General features: G+C 39.2%; 1 protein-coding gene across 6 annotated transcripts in view; it reads left to right on the forward strand.

Moving 5' to 3' along the window:
- Positions 1-5,457: 5,457 nt before the first annotated feature.
- PLSCR1 (phospholipid scramblase 1) overlaps positions 5,458-13,571 on the forward strand; it is a 34,427-nt gene continuing 26,313 nt past the window's right edge. The window contains exons 1-2 of one of the 6 annotated variants that reach the window (XM_033212383.1): positions 5,697-5,830; positions 11,284-11,370. The gene's annotated coding sequence lies outside the window, so the exon portion shown is untranslated. Of the gene's footprint in view, positions 5,831-11,283; positions 11,371-13,571 lie in introns of all 6 variants that reach the window. The other 5 variants (XM_033212386.1, XM_033212382.1, XM_033212387.1 and 2 more) reach the window with 5 other exon arrangements.

Here is a 13,571-nt window from a genome sequence, read left to right on the forward strand (position 1 = left end):
CCCAGCTACTCAGGAGGCTGAGGCAGGAGAATCAGTTGAACCTGGGAGGTGGAAGTTGCTGTGAGCCGAGATAGCACCACTGCATTCCAGCCTGGTGATGGAGCAAGACTCTGCAAGAAAAAAAAAAAAAAAAAAAGGAAGATTTTGTGTAATTTAGTTGACATTCAGGCACCCAGTTGTCAGGACCAGTGATTCAAAGTGAAATTTTCCTTCTGCTGCTGTTTCCCATAAAGCTCTGTTATATCAATTCTTCCTTGGAGCTGTGGAAGTCTTGGAGGTATTGATTCTAAGCCAGAAAGAGAGTTAAGAGCACTAAAGATTTCAGAAGGTATACGATTAAAACCCTCAGTAGTACAATGATTTTGACTACAAATAAACTTTGATAGCTCAAACAAAAAGCCATAATCACAAAGAACTACAACCATAGAATAAAATTAAAAAGAAACCCCACCATGCAGAAGAGAACAGCAATAAAGAAGCTTGCTTGAATATGAAATCAGGTCAAGAGCAAAGAGAAATATCTATAGAGTTTATAACCACAAGCCAGCTTTCATGTAATGAGTCATCTGAAGTATGTGAGTCCTCCATGAGTGTAGTGAGTCATCAGTGCATCACGTGTCCTTAGAAAGATATGTAGAACATCTTGGATCCACCATCCTTAAGACTTGTTCTCTCATATTCTGTCATCTGAAGATAACTGTCATAATTCCACATATCACTGTCTTATACAAGAGGGAAAGAGGCACATATATACTTGTATGTGTATCTATGTGTGTATGCATGCATACACACACACACACACACACACACACACAAATGTAAGCAGTAAACCCTTTCCTAGAAGCCCTCAAGAAGATTTTCCCTTAGCTAAATATAAATTATATGCCTCAATTATACAAGTTACAGTCAAAGGAGAATAGAATCACTATGACTGTCTACTACTCAAAATTCATCCTTTGTGCTATGACCCTCCTCTTATGATGCATTGTTCCACAATACCTGAAAAAAATAGAGTTCTTTCAGCAAATGCTTCTTAAAATGTGGTCTGTTGAAAAGAATCATCAGCATCATATGGAAAATTGTTAGAAAAGCAAATTCTCAAAGCACAACCTGTGCTCACTGAATCAGAAACTCTAAAGATGGGACTCTGCAAATTTAGTTCTAATTAGATTTCCAAGTGCTACTTATGCATGCTAAAATATGAGAACCACTATTTTACTATGTCAAAGCAAATAGTGAGCTTTATTTAGGCAAACAATAATTTATATGGTACCTGGATGTTTTCTAATTAAATATGCTACCTTTCTTCAGAGATTATAATAAAATGAAAATGAAAACAGTTAAAACAAAATAAAGAACCCAAAAGCTGTAAATGCCACAAAGACTATGAAAAGATAAGAATTTACTATAATGAGTGAGATTGCAACAAATTTGAGAAAATGGAAGGAAGAGGCAAAAGTGGAAACTGATTTTGCAAGACTCAGAAAATCACAACCTAAAGTGTGTAAAAAGGAACATAAGATTCAGGAGATCCACCTTAACGCCACAGAAATCCAAAGAGGTTGAGGACTTAGTGATGTCAAATAAAAAAAAAAAAAACAAATTTATGAATTAGAAAGTAAATCGAGGATGCTTGAAGGTCTATTCACAAGCCAGTTCACCCAGCCTAACTTACTACCTCCACGAAGAGAATGTGGTACCACCCTAAGCAAAGGATAGGATAATTCTTCTGTGTAAAATTGACAGAAAAGTTTTGGGTCAAAAATACACTATTCATCAGGGAAGGAGAGGTTGAAAAATATAGAAAATGAAAGCTACTGGAATTCTACAGCCTCCTGCCCTTCTGCAGCAGAAGTTCATCAGTAAACCCAAAGCCAATGCTTACCCTGTGGCAGGCACCACCCTAAACCTTCTATGTATTTTAACTTCCTGGAGCTTCAGAAAAATGTTATGAGGTAGATACTATTACTACCCTCATTGATAGATTTCGTAAAGAGGCATGGAGGCTGTCAGGTAACTTTTATGAGGTCACAGGGATAGTAAATTGAAGACAAAGAGATCAAACCTAGGTGGTTCAGTTTTCCTTCTACCGTTTTCCATCATGTTTTCTCAATTTCTTTTCCACCTTTCTGTTCTCTCCTCTCACTTCTCTTAGTAAATCTTCAAACATGGGTTTAAGATAATGGGAATAAAACTAGGGAGTGAAAAGGACAAGATTTCACTTCTTTTCTGCATTTGCAGCTTTATTGTTTGAAAAATCACATTACTTTTGCAAGTAACAAATTTTAAGGGAAAATAATTATTACTTCAGTTCAATACATATTTATTTATTACATGTCTCTGTGCCAGCTGCGGGGCTGGAAAATTAAACATTCTAAGCAAATCTGGTTGGTTTGATTTCCAAAACATATTTAAAATATCATTTGATATAGTCCCGGTTATTTATTTTTGTTTTTGTAGCCTGAGCTTTTGGTGTGATAGTCAAGAAATCTTTGCCAAGGTAAATGTCAAGGAGCTTTTCTCTTATATTTTCTTCCAGGATTTTAATGGTTTGAGGTCTTACATGTAGGTCTTTTATCCGTTTTGTTTTTGATTTGTTTGTGTGGTGTAAGAAAACAGTCCAATTTCATTGTTTTGTATGTGAAAATCCAGTCTTCCCAGCACCATTTATTCAAGAGACTATCCTTTCCTCATCGTGTTCTCTTGGGGCCCTTGTGAAAAATTAGTTGACCATGTATGTTTGGATTTATTTCTGAGCTATTTTGTTCCATTGGTCTACATGTCTGTTTTAATGTTAGTGTCATTCTGTTTTATATAAATTTGTAATATAATTTTTAATTAGGAAGTGTTATTTCTCCGACTTCAATTTTTTTTCTCAGAATTGCTTTGGCTATTTGAGGTCTTTTGTGGCTTCATACAAATCTGCATTGAATCTATATATTACTTTGGGTAGCATGAAAATTTTAACAATATTATTTCTACATCAAACCAAAAATTTCTGCACGGCAAAGGAAACAATCAACAAAATGAAATGGCAACCTATAGTTTGGAAAAAAGTATATCTGCATACCATGTTATCAGAGAAGGGTTTAGTTTCTAAGATTTATAAAGAACTTATACAACTCAATAGCAAGAAAATATAGCCCAATTTAAAAATGGGAAATGGACTTGAATAGACACTTCTTCAAAAATGACATTAAAAATAGCCAACAGGTATATGAAAATGTGCCCAACATCACTATTCATCAGAAAAATGCAAATCAAAATCACTATGAGATACTATGTCATACCTATTAGGATTGTTATTATCAAAAAGACAAGAGATAACAAGTGTTGGCAAGGGTGTAGAGAAAAGAGAATCCTTGTACACTGTTGGTGGGAATGTAGGCTGGTACAGCCATTATGGAAAACAGTATGGAGGTTCCTACAGAAATTAAAAATAGAACTACCATATGACCCAGAAATCCCTCTTCTGGGTATATACCAAAAGAAAATGAAATCACCATCTCCTGAAGATAGCTGCACTCCCATGTTCATTGCAGCATTATTCAGAATAGTTAAGATAATAGAAATAATCTAGGTGTCCATTAATGGACAAATGTATGAAGAAAGATACATATATTCCATTGTATGTGTATACACACACACAGAAACACACAATGGAATATTACTCAGCCTTATAAAAGAAGGAAATTCTGCCAGGTGCTATCACATGGATGGACCTGGAAGGCATTATGATAAATGAAATAAACCAGACACAGAAAGAAAAATGTTGTACATTCTCATTTATATGAAATTAAGAAAAGGTCAAATATATACAGCGGTGGTTTATAGCAGGGGTCGCCAAGCCCCAGGCCACAGACCTGCACATGTGAGGGATCTAGGTGCATATTCCTTATGAGAATCTAATGCCTGGTTATCTTAGGTAGAGCCCAGACAGTGATGCTAGTACTGGGCAGCAGCTGCAAATACAGATTAACATTAGCAGAGAGTTTTGACTGCACAGAGACCATAATAAATACATTGATTGCAGACTCATATCAAAACCCTATCAGTGAGGGGCAGGTGACAAGTGGCAATTAAGCCGTGTCTGGAGGCAGGCTTTATAGTGGAAAATTGATGTACTTCAATTGTATAGCTGCATCTGGTGGCGGGCTTTCAGTCAGAATCCAACACTTATTTTAGTCTGTGCATGGCCCACCCATTATTTTACCACTTCCATCCACACCTCTTTCCCACACTGTGCACTTGTCTTAGTCACAGTTTTGCTAAGCCCACAAGCTAAGCCTAGCCAAAATGAGTGAAAAACAAACATTACTGGACAGCTTCTTTGAAAATGGGGAAAAACCCAATGATGAGACAACAGAAGACTCTAAGACTGCTAACAAAAAGAAAGCCACATTTAAAGGAAAATGCCAAGAGTCCTACTTAAATTACAGGTTCACTGCAACAGGTGGTTCACATTCTCCAACCCTGCTTTGTATAACATGTGATGACCGACTATCCAATGAAGCCTCAAAACCTGCAAAACTGCTTTGCCACATGGAGACCAAGCGCCCTGCGTTAAAAGACAAGGCTTTGGAGTTTTTGTTTTGTTTAAAAAAAAAAACAGAAACCATGAAAACATGAACACAAAGAACACATAGAAGCAATTATTGAAGGCCACCATGTCATCAAATATGTCTGCACTGACAGCATCATTACATATTACAATGTAACAATAATAGAAATAAAGTGCGGAATACATATAATATGCTTGAATCATCCTGAAACCGTCTGCCACCCGACCCTGGTCCATGGAAAAATCCTCTTCCGTGAAACTGGTCCCTGGTGCCAAAAAGGTTGGGGACCACCGGTTTATCCAGGGTCATCCAGGTTGGAGTAGGGTCAGGAGATATGGGGAAATTTAGGTCAAAGAATACAAAGTTACAAACATATAGGATGAACAAATGGGAAGACCTAATGTACAACATGAGGGCTATAGTTAATGATAGTGGTATTCAGGATTTATGCTAAATGAGTAAATTAGAGCTGCTCTTGCCCCAAGGGGGGAAATGTGTAATTATAGGAGTTGATGGATTATGTCGTACACATAACTTAAATACAGACAATAAAAACTATTTTAGTTTAAAAAGGAACAATATTTATTTAAAAATAAGGTGAGCTCTTGAAAACATTCAAATAATTGCTTAAAAATAAGAAATAATAATATCACATAATTTAATAGAAGGAAAGAAAGAGCAAGACAGCAAGAAAGAAAAGACAGCAAGAAAGAAAAGACACCATAAAGAAAAACAATTTTGACCCCTCCTCATTTGTAGTCTAAGCTGCCCCTGCTCCCTCGCCTTGAAAAGTCACGGGCTTCCGAGGGATGGAGGTCAAAGTCAGAGTAAAGAAAGTTCCCGGGGGAGGTCACTCCCCACCTGATGACTTTCCAGTTCCTGTTAGTGACGGAGTCCCAGTTCCTCTCCTTGACCATCGGACAAAAGTCTCTGGAGTCTCTCCAATGAGCAAGAAAGCAAGTCGAGGGTAGGGGAGGGGCCTCACACCTGGTGGTGGGTGCAGTCCCTCCTCCAGTTTCTTCATCCTGCAGTAGTCCTCTCGGGTCCCTGGGCGCCAGCGCGGGAACCAGGAAAAGGAAACCGTGTTGTGTACGTAAGATCCAGGAAACGAAACCAGGAGCCGCGGGTGTTGGCGCAAGGGTTACTCGCAAACCCTGTTCCGGCTGACTTCAGAGAAGGTTGCGCAGCAGCTGTGCCTGGTAGTCTAGAGGCGCAGGAGAGGAAGCCACCGCCTGGCCCCGGCTCTCTGGAAACAGCGGCAGCCACAGGTGCGCGAGCGGCTTTCTCTGCCGCCTCCCGGGGGCTCGGGCGCGGGAACTGCGCGGAGCCTGCGCTGGGGCCAGGGCCGGGGTCAGGTGTGGAGGCCAACTTAGGGGGAACGGGCGCGAGGGCCAGCCGGTTGTTTGTTGCTCTCGGGGTGTAGGATGTGGGGTGAAGGCTGGGGCCAGAAATGCAAGAGGCCTGTGAAAGGGACCCTGTAAGTGGAGCAGATGCACGGCAAGGGGCCCCAGGCGGCCCAGCGGCACCTGGACTCACCCAGAACCATTTGAATGACAAAGGGTGTCCTGCCTGAAAACGCCTCGCGGGGCTCGGCTTCCCCTTAGCCACACTGCTTTACAGGCAGAGGAGCGGCCATGAATCCTGGGCAGAGACTGGGCTCGGGAGCATGTGCCAGCATAGTGGGGCTGTTAGAAGGGACGGTTAATACAGCCTGCAAGCTGTCATTTATCAGTAAGTATTCACTGAAGTCCGCCTGGAGCCCACATCTATGCTAAACCTTCTACAATACAAGCTTAGAAAAGATAGCGGCGGTATCTGGCACGGTTCCTAAGACCATTAGCTCCAGTCAGGCTCCCCGACTTTAAATTCGGCCCCTACTGCTTCACATCTGTGGACTGTCAGCCACTTTCTTCATATATGTTCTTTCCATTGCCTCATCTCTGAAATTGTGTAACTATTAAAAGAGCCACAAAGTATTATATGTATTAATGTAAAGTTCTTAGAGCAGTGCCTGGCACCACAGAAAGTACTCAGTGAAAGTTAGCTTTTATTATTTTAAATATTTGACAAAGTTCCTGCTTCTCCAAGCTGACTCTCTGGTTCCCATGTGGTTTCATTCATGCACTGTTATTCCTGGAAGTCTTGGCATGGCCACTTCCCAGTTCCAGAAATAGGCAGTCTTTGTTTTTTCTGGCTTATCACATTGAGATACATGGTTACTACAAGTGACACTTAAACGTGTCAGGAAGTTTGGGGCCTCCTTTCTTGAACTTTTTCTAAGAGCAAACCTTTCCCTTAATGCCACCCTGTTTACAACAATAGTAGGGGTTTGAACAACGAGAAAATGCAGGGAAATGAAAAAGACATATAAAGGGAAATGAGTGGATTTCTGCAGTTGGATAGCAAAGTGGCATGTAAAGTAGCTGGTTTATAGATCAAACTGCCTTTAGATCTGTAAAGGAGCTTAGAGTACAGGTGGAGAGACATCAAATGTGTGTGAGCAGACGCTTATGTACTTCTCCATCTTCATCTCTAAGAATGTCTCCCTCTTCTGCTCTGTAACCTCACTGGTCTTCCTTTCCTTGAATGAGGCAAGTTCCTCCAGCTCAGGAATTCTATCTATGAAGTTCCCTCTCTCTATAATGCCCTCCAACACCCCCCCCCCCCCCCCCCCCCCCCGCCACCATATCTCCATAGACTAGTTGATTTGGGACTTCCTTCAGCTCCCTGTCTGACTTTTCTTTCTTTTTTTTTTTTTTTTTCAGACTCTGGGCTGGAGTGCAGTGTCGGGATTTCAGCTCACTGCAAGCTCCGCCTCCCAGGTTTTACACCATTCTCCTGCCTCAGCCTCCAGTGTAGCTGGGACTACAGGCTCCCGCCACCTCGCCCAGCTAGTTTTTTGTATTTTTTAGTAGAGACAGAGTTTCACCGTGTTAGCCAGGATGGTCTCGATCCCATAACCCTTTCTTGTAGCAACATTAATTTTATTTATAGCACTTAGAGTGTTTCTAATAATCTTTCATTCTTAATTGTCTGTCTCCCTAGTGTCTAGGTATTGTGCACTAGTGCCTGGTATAGTGCTTTGCATGCTCTATGCCTTTAATTAATTCCTTAAAAACCACACCAGCTTTATATTTAGTGAATATTTATATAGGAAGTATTTCTATATGTATATATGTGTATCTGTGTATATACACACTCTATAGCACTACCCTGAATAGTGCTAAATTAAAAAGCCAAAACACTTTTCAGTTAATCAGAACAGTTGCGCTCTTCAGTTTTCCATATGTTCTTTTAATAAGTCATTAGAAAAAAATGATGTCTCCATATGTTGTCTGCTGCTGTAACAGAATACCTGAGACTTGGTAATTTATAAAGGACAGAAATTTATTTCTTACAGTTCTGGAGGCTAGGAAGTACAACATAATCATGTGTTGCTTAAGGACAGGAGTACATTCTGAGAAATGCATCATGAGGCAATTTGGTGGTTGGGAGAACATCATAGAATTTACTTACACAATCCTGGATGGTATAGCCAGCCTTCTATTTAGGCTGGGGTGGTGGGGTGGGGGGTGTTGAGGAGAGTCAGACTGAGAGCTGAAGGAAGTCTCAAATCAATTAGTCTATAGACGTGTGTGTGTGTGTGTGTGTGTGTGTGTGTGTGTAGTGGTGGAGGGCATTATAGACAGAGGGAACTTCACAGGTAGAAGTCCTGGGCTGGGGGGAACTTGGCTCATTCAAGCAAAGGAATGACCAGTGAGGTGGCAGACAGCCTACTAGACCTAGACTGTGTGGAATAAGGTATTGCTCCTAGACTAGAAACCTATATAGCATGTTACTGTGCTGAATACTGTAGGCAAGTATAATACAATGTCAAGTATTTATGTATCTAAACATAGAAAAGGTACAGTAAAAATAATCTTACGGGACCATCATCATATATGTGATCTGTTGTGGTGGTGCATGACTGTATGTAGGCACCAGCATCTAGTGAGGGTCTTCTTACTGCATCATCCCGTGGTGGAAAGTGAAAGGGCAAGACAGCAAGAGAGAGTGGAACTTAACAACTACTCTGGCAATAATTAACCCCCTCCCAAGATAACAATATTAATCTATTCATGAAGGTAGAGTGCTTATGAACTAATCATCTTTTATTAGGCCCCACCTCCCAACACAGTTGCACTGGAAATTAAGTTTCCAACACATGAACTTAGCACCTGGCCTAGTTAAAGCTAAGTGGTACAGGAGTAAATTGAAATTCAAGCCTTTTCTGTCTTACATAAGAAAGATACCTTAAAAGAGTCTTTTAACAAATTTCACTGAAAGGTGTCAGTCTTCCTTTTTTCAGTGAATTAGAGACATCAGTGCAAAGAATATGAATTATTGATCATCTTAATTCAGCTAGTTAGTGAGCTGTATCACATTTATTAAAGTCACTTTTATTTCTATGGGTTTAGTTTCACCATTTATTAGGAGGAAAGGAAACAACTCAAATTTGTGAGGGAGCTCTGGGTTGTCAGGAAAGGCTTTTCAGAGTAGTAAAGCAATCAAATGAGAATAACTGATTCAATATCTGTTTCCTTTGTCTCTTTTTTTTACTTTTTAGTTTTGTAGATCACTACCATCTCACTTGGTCCTAGTTGATGTATCATCTACATTTTTATTTAAGGTTTACTATAAAATGCTATAAAAGGCTATCCTAAACTGGTTTTAAGCATATTTATTTTGTTTGTTAAGCATAAAATATGCAAGAGGATTTTTATGGAATGACTCCTTGTTACAAGGTACTTTGCATTTATAATCAGCCTCAATCACCTCAGTTTCATTCCATAGCTTACAGGTATGATGTGCTGTATACTCAAAAGCCTCACCACCTGCCTGCCCCACCCATTTGCTTAAATGTATCAGTTTTTTCTAAGCTTAACATTTACCAAAACCCGAGTTCAAAAGATGAATATTTTTCCTTCTTAGATGTTAACTAAACATTTTTTTTTTTTTTTTTTTTTTGAGACGGAGTCTCGCTCTGTCACCCAGGCTGGAGTGCAGTGGCCGGATCTCAGCTCACTGCAAGCTCCGCCTCCCGGGTTCACGCCATTCTCCTGCCTCAGCCTCCTGAGTAGCTGGGACTACAGGCGCCCACCAGCTCGCCCGGCTAGTTTTTGGTACTTTTTAGTAGAGACGGGGTTTCACCCTGTTAGCCAGGATGGTCTCGATCTCCTGACCTTGTGATCCGTCCGCCTCAGCCTCCCAAAGTGCTGGCATTACAGGCTTGAGCCACCGAAGTTTGCATACAAACATAACCCAAATGACATGAAAGTTATTTGATTCATGACTTACCTGTGTAATCTCCTGGCCTACTTGAAATTCCTCCCTTCCCTCTAGCCTAGTATCTATATTCTCAGTTATTGGGAGGAAGTTAGGGACCTAGAATTCTTGTGATTGTTTTCAGGGCAGTAGCATTTTGCTAAAATAATTCAAAACATATATCCCTATCTTGGGACTTGAAGAGAATGTGAAATGCTTTACCCTCTGTTTTGAGGGAATGAGGGAAGGAGGTTGTTCTTAGCCAATTAACAAGTAAATTTAAATAAATAATCCAAATCTGGTGTGGGTAAACAAATTTTAGTTTTAGGAACTGTCAAAATTAAGTATGCTTCCCCTTTGGGTTCCAGATTTTACGTTAATACTTTTTGAAAGCAGTAAGATAAAAATTTCAGGACCTCAAGAGATGGGTCAAAAGAGTTTCATTGTACTATGAATTGTGAAGCCAGAACTGGAAATCCCCTGTGCTGTTTCTTCCTCTTCATGGTAGTAGAGGTTACAGTTGTCAAATAGTCCAGAGAAACAATGAGAACTTAGGATTTCTGATAGAAAAATTTTAAGAGGTGTACTTGTATGCAAATAAGGTGCCTCAGTTTCCTCCAAAGTCTTAGTTAACAGAGTTAGAAAAAAATCAGATTGTATTTGAAGTTCTGTGTTCATCCTGGAGTAATTATTATTCCAATGGTACAATATGCAATATAACTTTAATGCATTTTTTGGTATAGCATAAAGATTTTCTCTTTCTCTGAAGTATTTCTGAAAATAAAAACAAAATAAGTGGGGTAGAAGGCATTATTTATGAATTATCATGCTAAATTAATTAACTCATTAATTAATTTATTCAGGGCACACCCAGTTATTCCCCAAACTGAGTGACATGTATCTTGTAATAGACTCATTAACCTTGAGAAAACCCAAAGGATCATTATAACAGCAAACAAGAATGTAGGCATCCACATAGTGGATGACTTTAATGACCTGGCACACAGTGCTTTATCTACTTGGCACATGTACAGGTACAAGGAACACTTAACATTTTGTACCAGAGCTTATTACATACCTTTTTTAATGCTTTAGGTATTACATAAATGCTAAAATTCTAAAACCTGTAGTAAAGCAAAGACCCAGATTTTATACTGCAGTAGTTTTGCCAGTAGGTCTCATCCTCACTAACTTGTCTTTTAAGATGAAGAACAATGTAAACAAGTGGGAAGAAAAAGAGCCAGTATGAAGAAATTGTCATTGTTTTGAAATCTTCTTTTCCTTTCCTGTATTTCTGTGCAAGAAGAGAATCATCTCTGACCTTGTGAAAGGCAAATACCATGTATATTCATGGTTGGTAATCATTTGTCAAGGACTTGAAATTCCCTGCTTAAGATCCTCCACCTATTTTTAACAGCTGGGCTCCCCAACCCCTGGATCACCAACCAGTACCAGTCCGTGGCCTGTTAGGAATTGGGCTTGCACAGCAGGAGGTGAGCAGCTGGTGAGTGAGCAAAGTTTCATCTGTATTGACAGCTGCTCCCCATCGCTCGCATACATTACCGCCTAGCTCCACCTCCTGTCAGATCCGCAGCAGCATTAGATTCTCATAGGAGCAAGAACCGTATGGTGAACTGCGTGTGTGAGGGATCTAGGTTACGTGCTCCTTATGATAATCTAATGCCTGATGATTGGTCACTGTCTGCCATCACCCCCACATGGGACTGTCTAGTTGCAGGAAAACAAGCCCAAGGCTCCTGCTGATTCTACCTTATAATGAATTGTATAATTCTTTTGTTATATATTACAATATAATAATAATAGAAATGAAGTGCACAATAAATGTAATGTGCTTGAATCATCCCCAAACCATCTCCAACTCCATCGGTCCATGTCTTCCACAAAACTGGTCCCTGGTGCCAAAAAAGGTTAGGGACCACTGTTTACCAGAATACATAGCGTGGGTTTATAAATTCCCTTCTTTGCAGCACATCCTTTATTTCTGGCTTGCATGGGACTTGAAAGCCTAAAACAACTAAATGCTAAGAAAAATTATTTTTAAAATTATGACAAAATTTTTTTATTTCAGATATATAGATCTGCAGTCCAGAACTATGAATTTTTTTCAGTTGAGTAGTCTGTTTGCCAATAAATAAATAAATAAATAGATAAATAAATAAATAAAAACTTGCCTATGTTTCTTCTCGTACATTTTATTTAGGATTTGCCCTTAGACATTATTTAGTGCTTTTCTGACATTGTAGGGAAAGTAAGAATAACTGAAACACTAGTTTCTTACAATTTCTGTTAAAATTGGTTAAAGGCCATAGAACTTTTTTTTTTTTTTTTTAAGCTAAGCATGTTATCAAGAGAGGTATCCTCTAAGAAGTAAGGGGCAGGTAAAGATTTTAGAGATGTGTAGTCCAGTATGTTAATTAGAGGGTACTACTTATTTCTAATCTGGAATTATTCATCTTTTCTGATATATCTGTTAAAGTACTCTTAGCATATTTTAAGAAAATTGTCATTTTAAAGTATAGTCTTTGATGGTGGAAATGTGAGGTTGACAAAAATCATATCCTCTTATATGTATGAATTTAGTCTTCTTTATACAGTTCTTCCTATGATGGAATCTAAAACACAAATGTCTTCAAAACTTTTAGTCTACTTTGGTTACATGTGTTTATTAGCTTATTGTTCATCTTATAGATTAATGGCAAAAAAAGTATAAATTTTAATATTTCTACCTTTCTGGCTTGATGAGATCTACAGCATTAATTTCTGACTGGTTAATGCAAACTGGGATTCCTGTTGTCCTAAGAAAATCTGGGAAGTTAAATCAGTAACACAAACACATCTTTTGATTTATTTCAGGACCACATAAACCCATTTTGAATTATTCAACCATTGCTGAACATCTTGAGTATGTGTAATTAAGAGGTGACTATAATTGGAATGTTCTTAAGACTTTAAGTTGATTATAAAATTTTGTGCTTAATGTTGGCAATAATAAAAGCAAAACAAAAACTTTTATTTTAAAACACAGTCTTGCTCTGTCACCCGGGCTGGAATGCAGTGAAGTCATCATACTTCATTATAGCCTGAATATCCCAGGCTCAACCAGTCCTCCCACCTCAACCTCCTGAGTAGTTGGGACTACAGGCACATGCCACCATGCTTGGCTAATTTTTTTTTAGTAGAGACAATGTTTCTCCATGTTGCCCAGGCTGCTCTTAAACTTCAGGACTCAAGTGATCCTCCTGCCTCAGTTTCCCAAAATACTGGCATTATAGGCAAGAGCCACCATACCTGGCCAAAAAGTAATTCTGAAACAGCAAGGAGGAAGGTGATTTCTTCTAGGGAATTCTAGATTTTAGTTGAGCATGTAAAGGGATCGGTTGACTTACTAATCACTTAGGATTGCACAGTAAGAGAATTTAGTTAAAGGGTAGCCAGCACAGGAGCGGGCCTGGGAAGAGGAAGGGCAGTATGTGTTAATGTGCATGGGTCCAAGATAAAAATGTTGAGTAACAGAGTTTTGCCGAATGCATTGTTGCTAAAAGGGATGAAGGGCATCAGGATCTATAGGAGATGGAGATCGTAGTGACTGAATAGTACTGGGAAAAACTAGGATCGGATCAAGGCACTGGAAGGCAGAAATGCTGAGTAGAATGTTTGCTGCTATTTATGTTTCTGTATAAATAC

The sequence above is a fragment of the Trachypithecus francoisi genome, unplaced genomic scaffold (assembly GCF_009764315.1).
Source record: "Trachypithecus francoisi isolate TF-2019V2 unplaced genomic scaffold, Tfra_2.0 Lachesis_group0, whole genome shotgun sequence".
Classification (NCBI taxonomy): Eukaryota; Metazoa; Chordata; class Mammalia; order Primates; family Cercopithecidae; genus Trachypithecus; species Trachypithecus francoisi.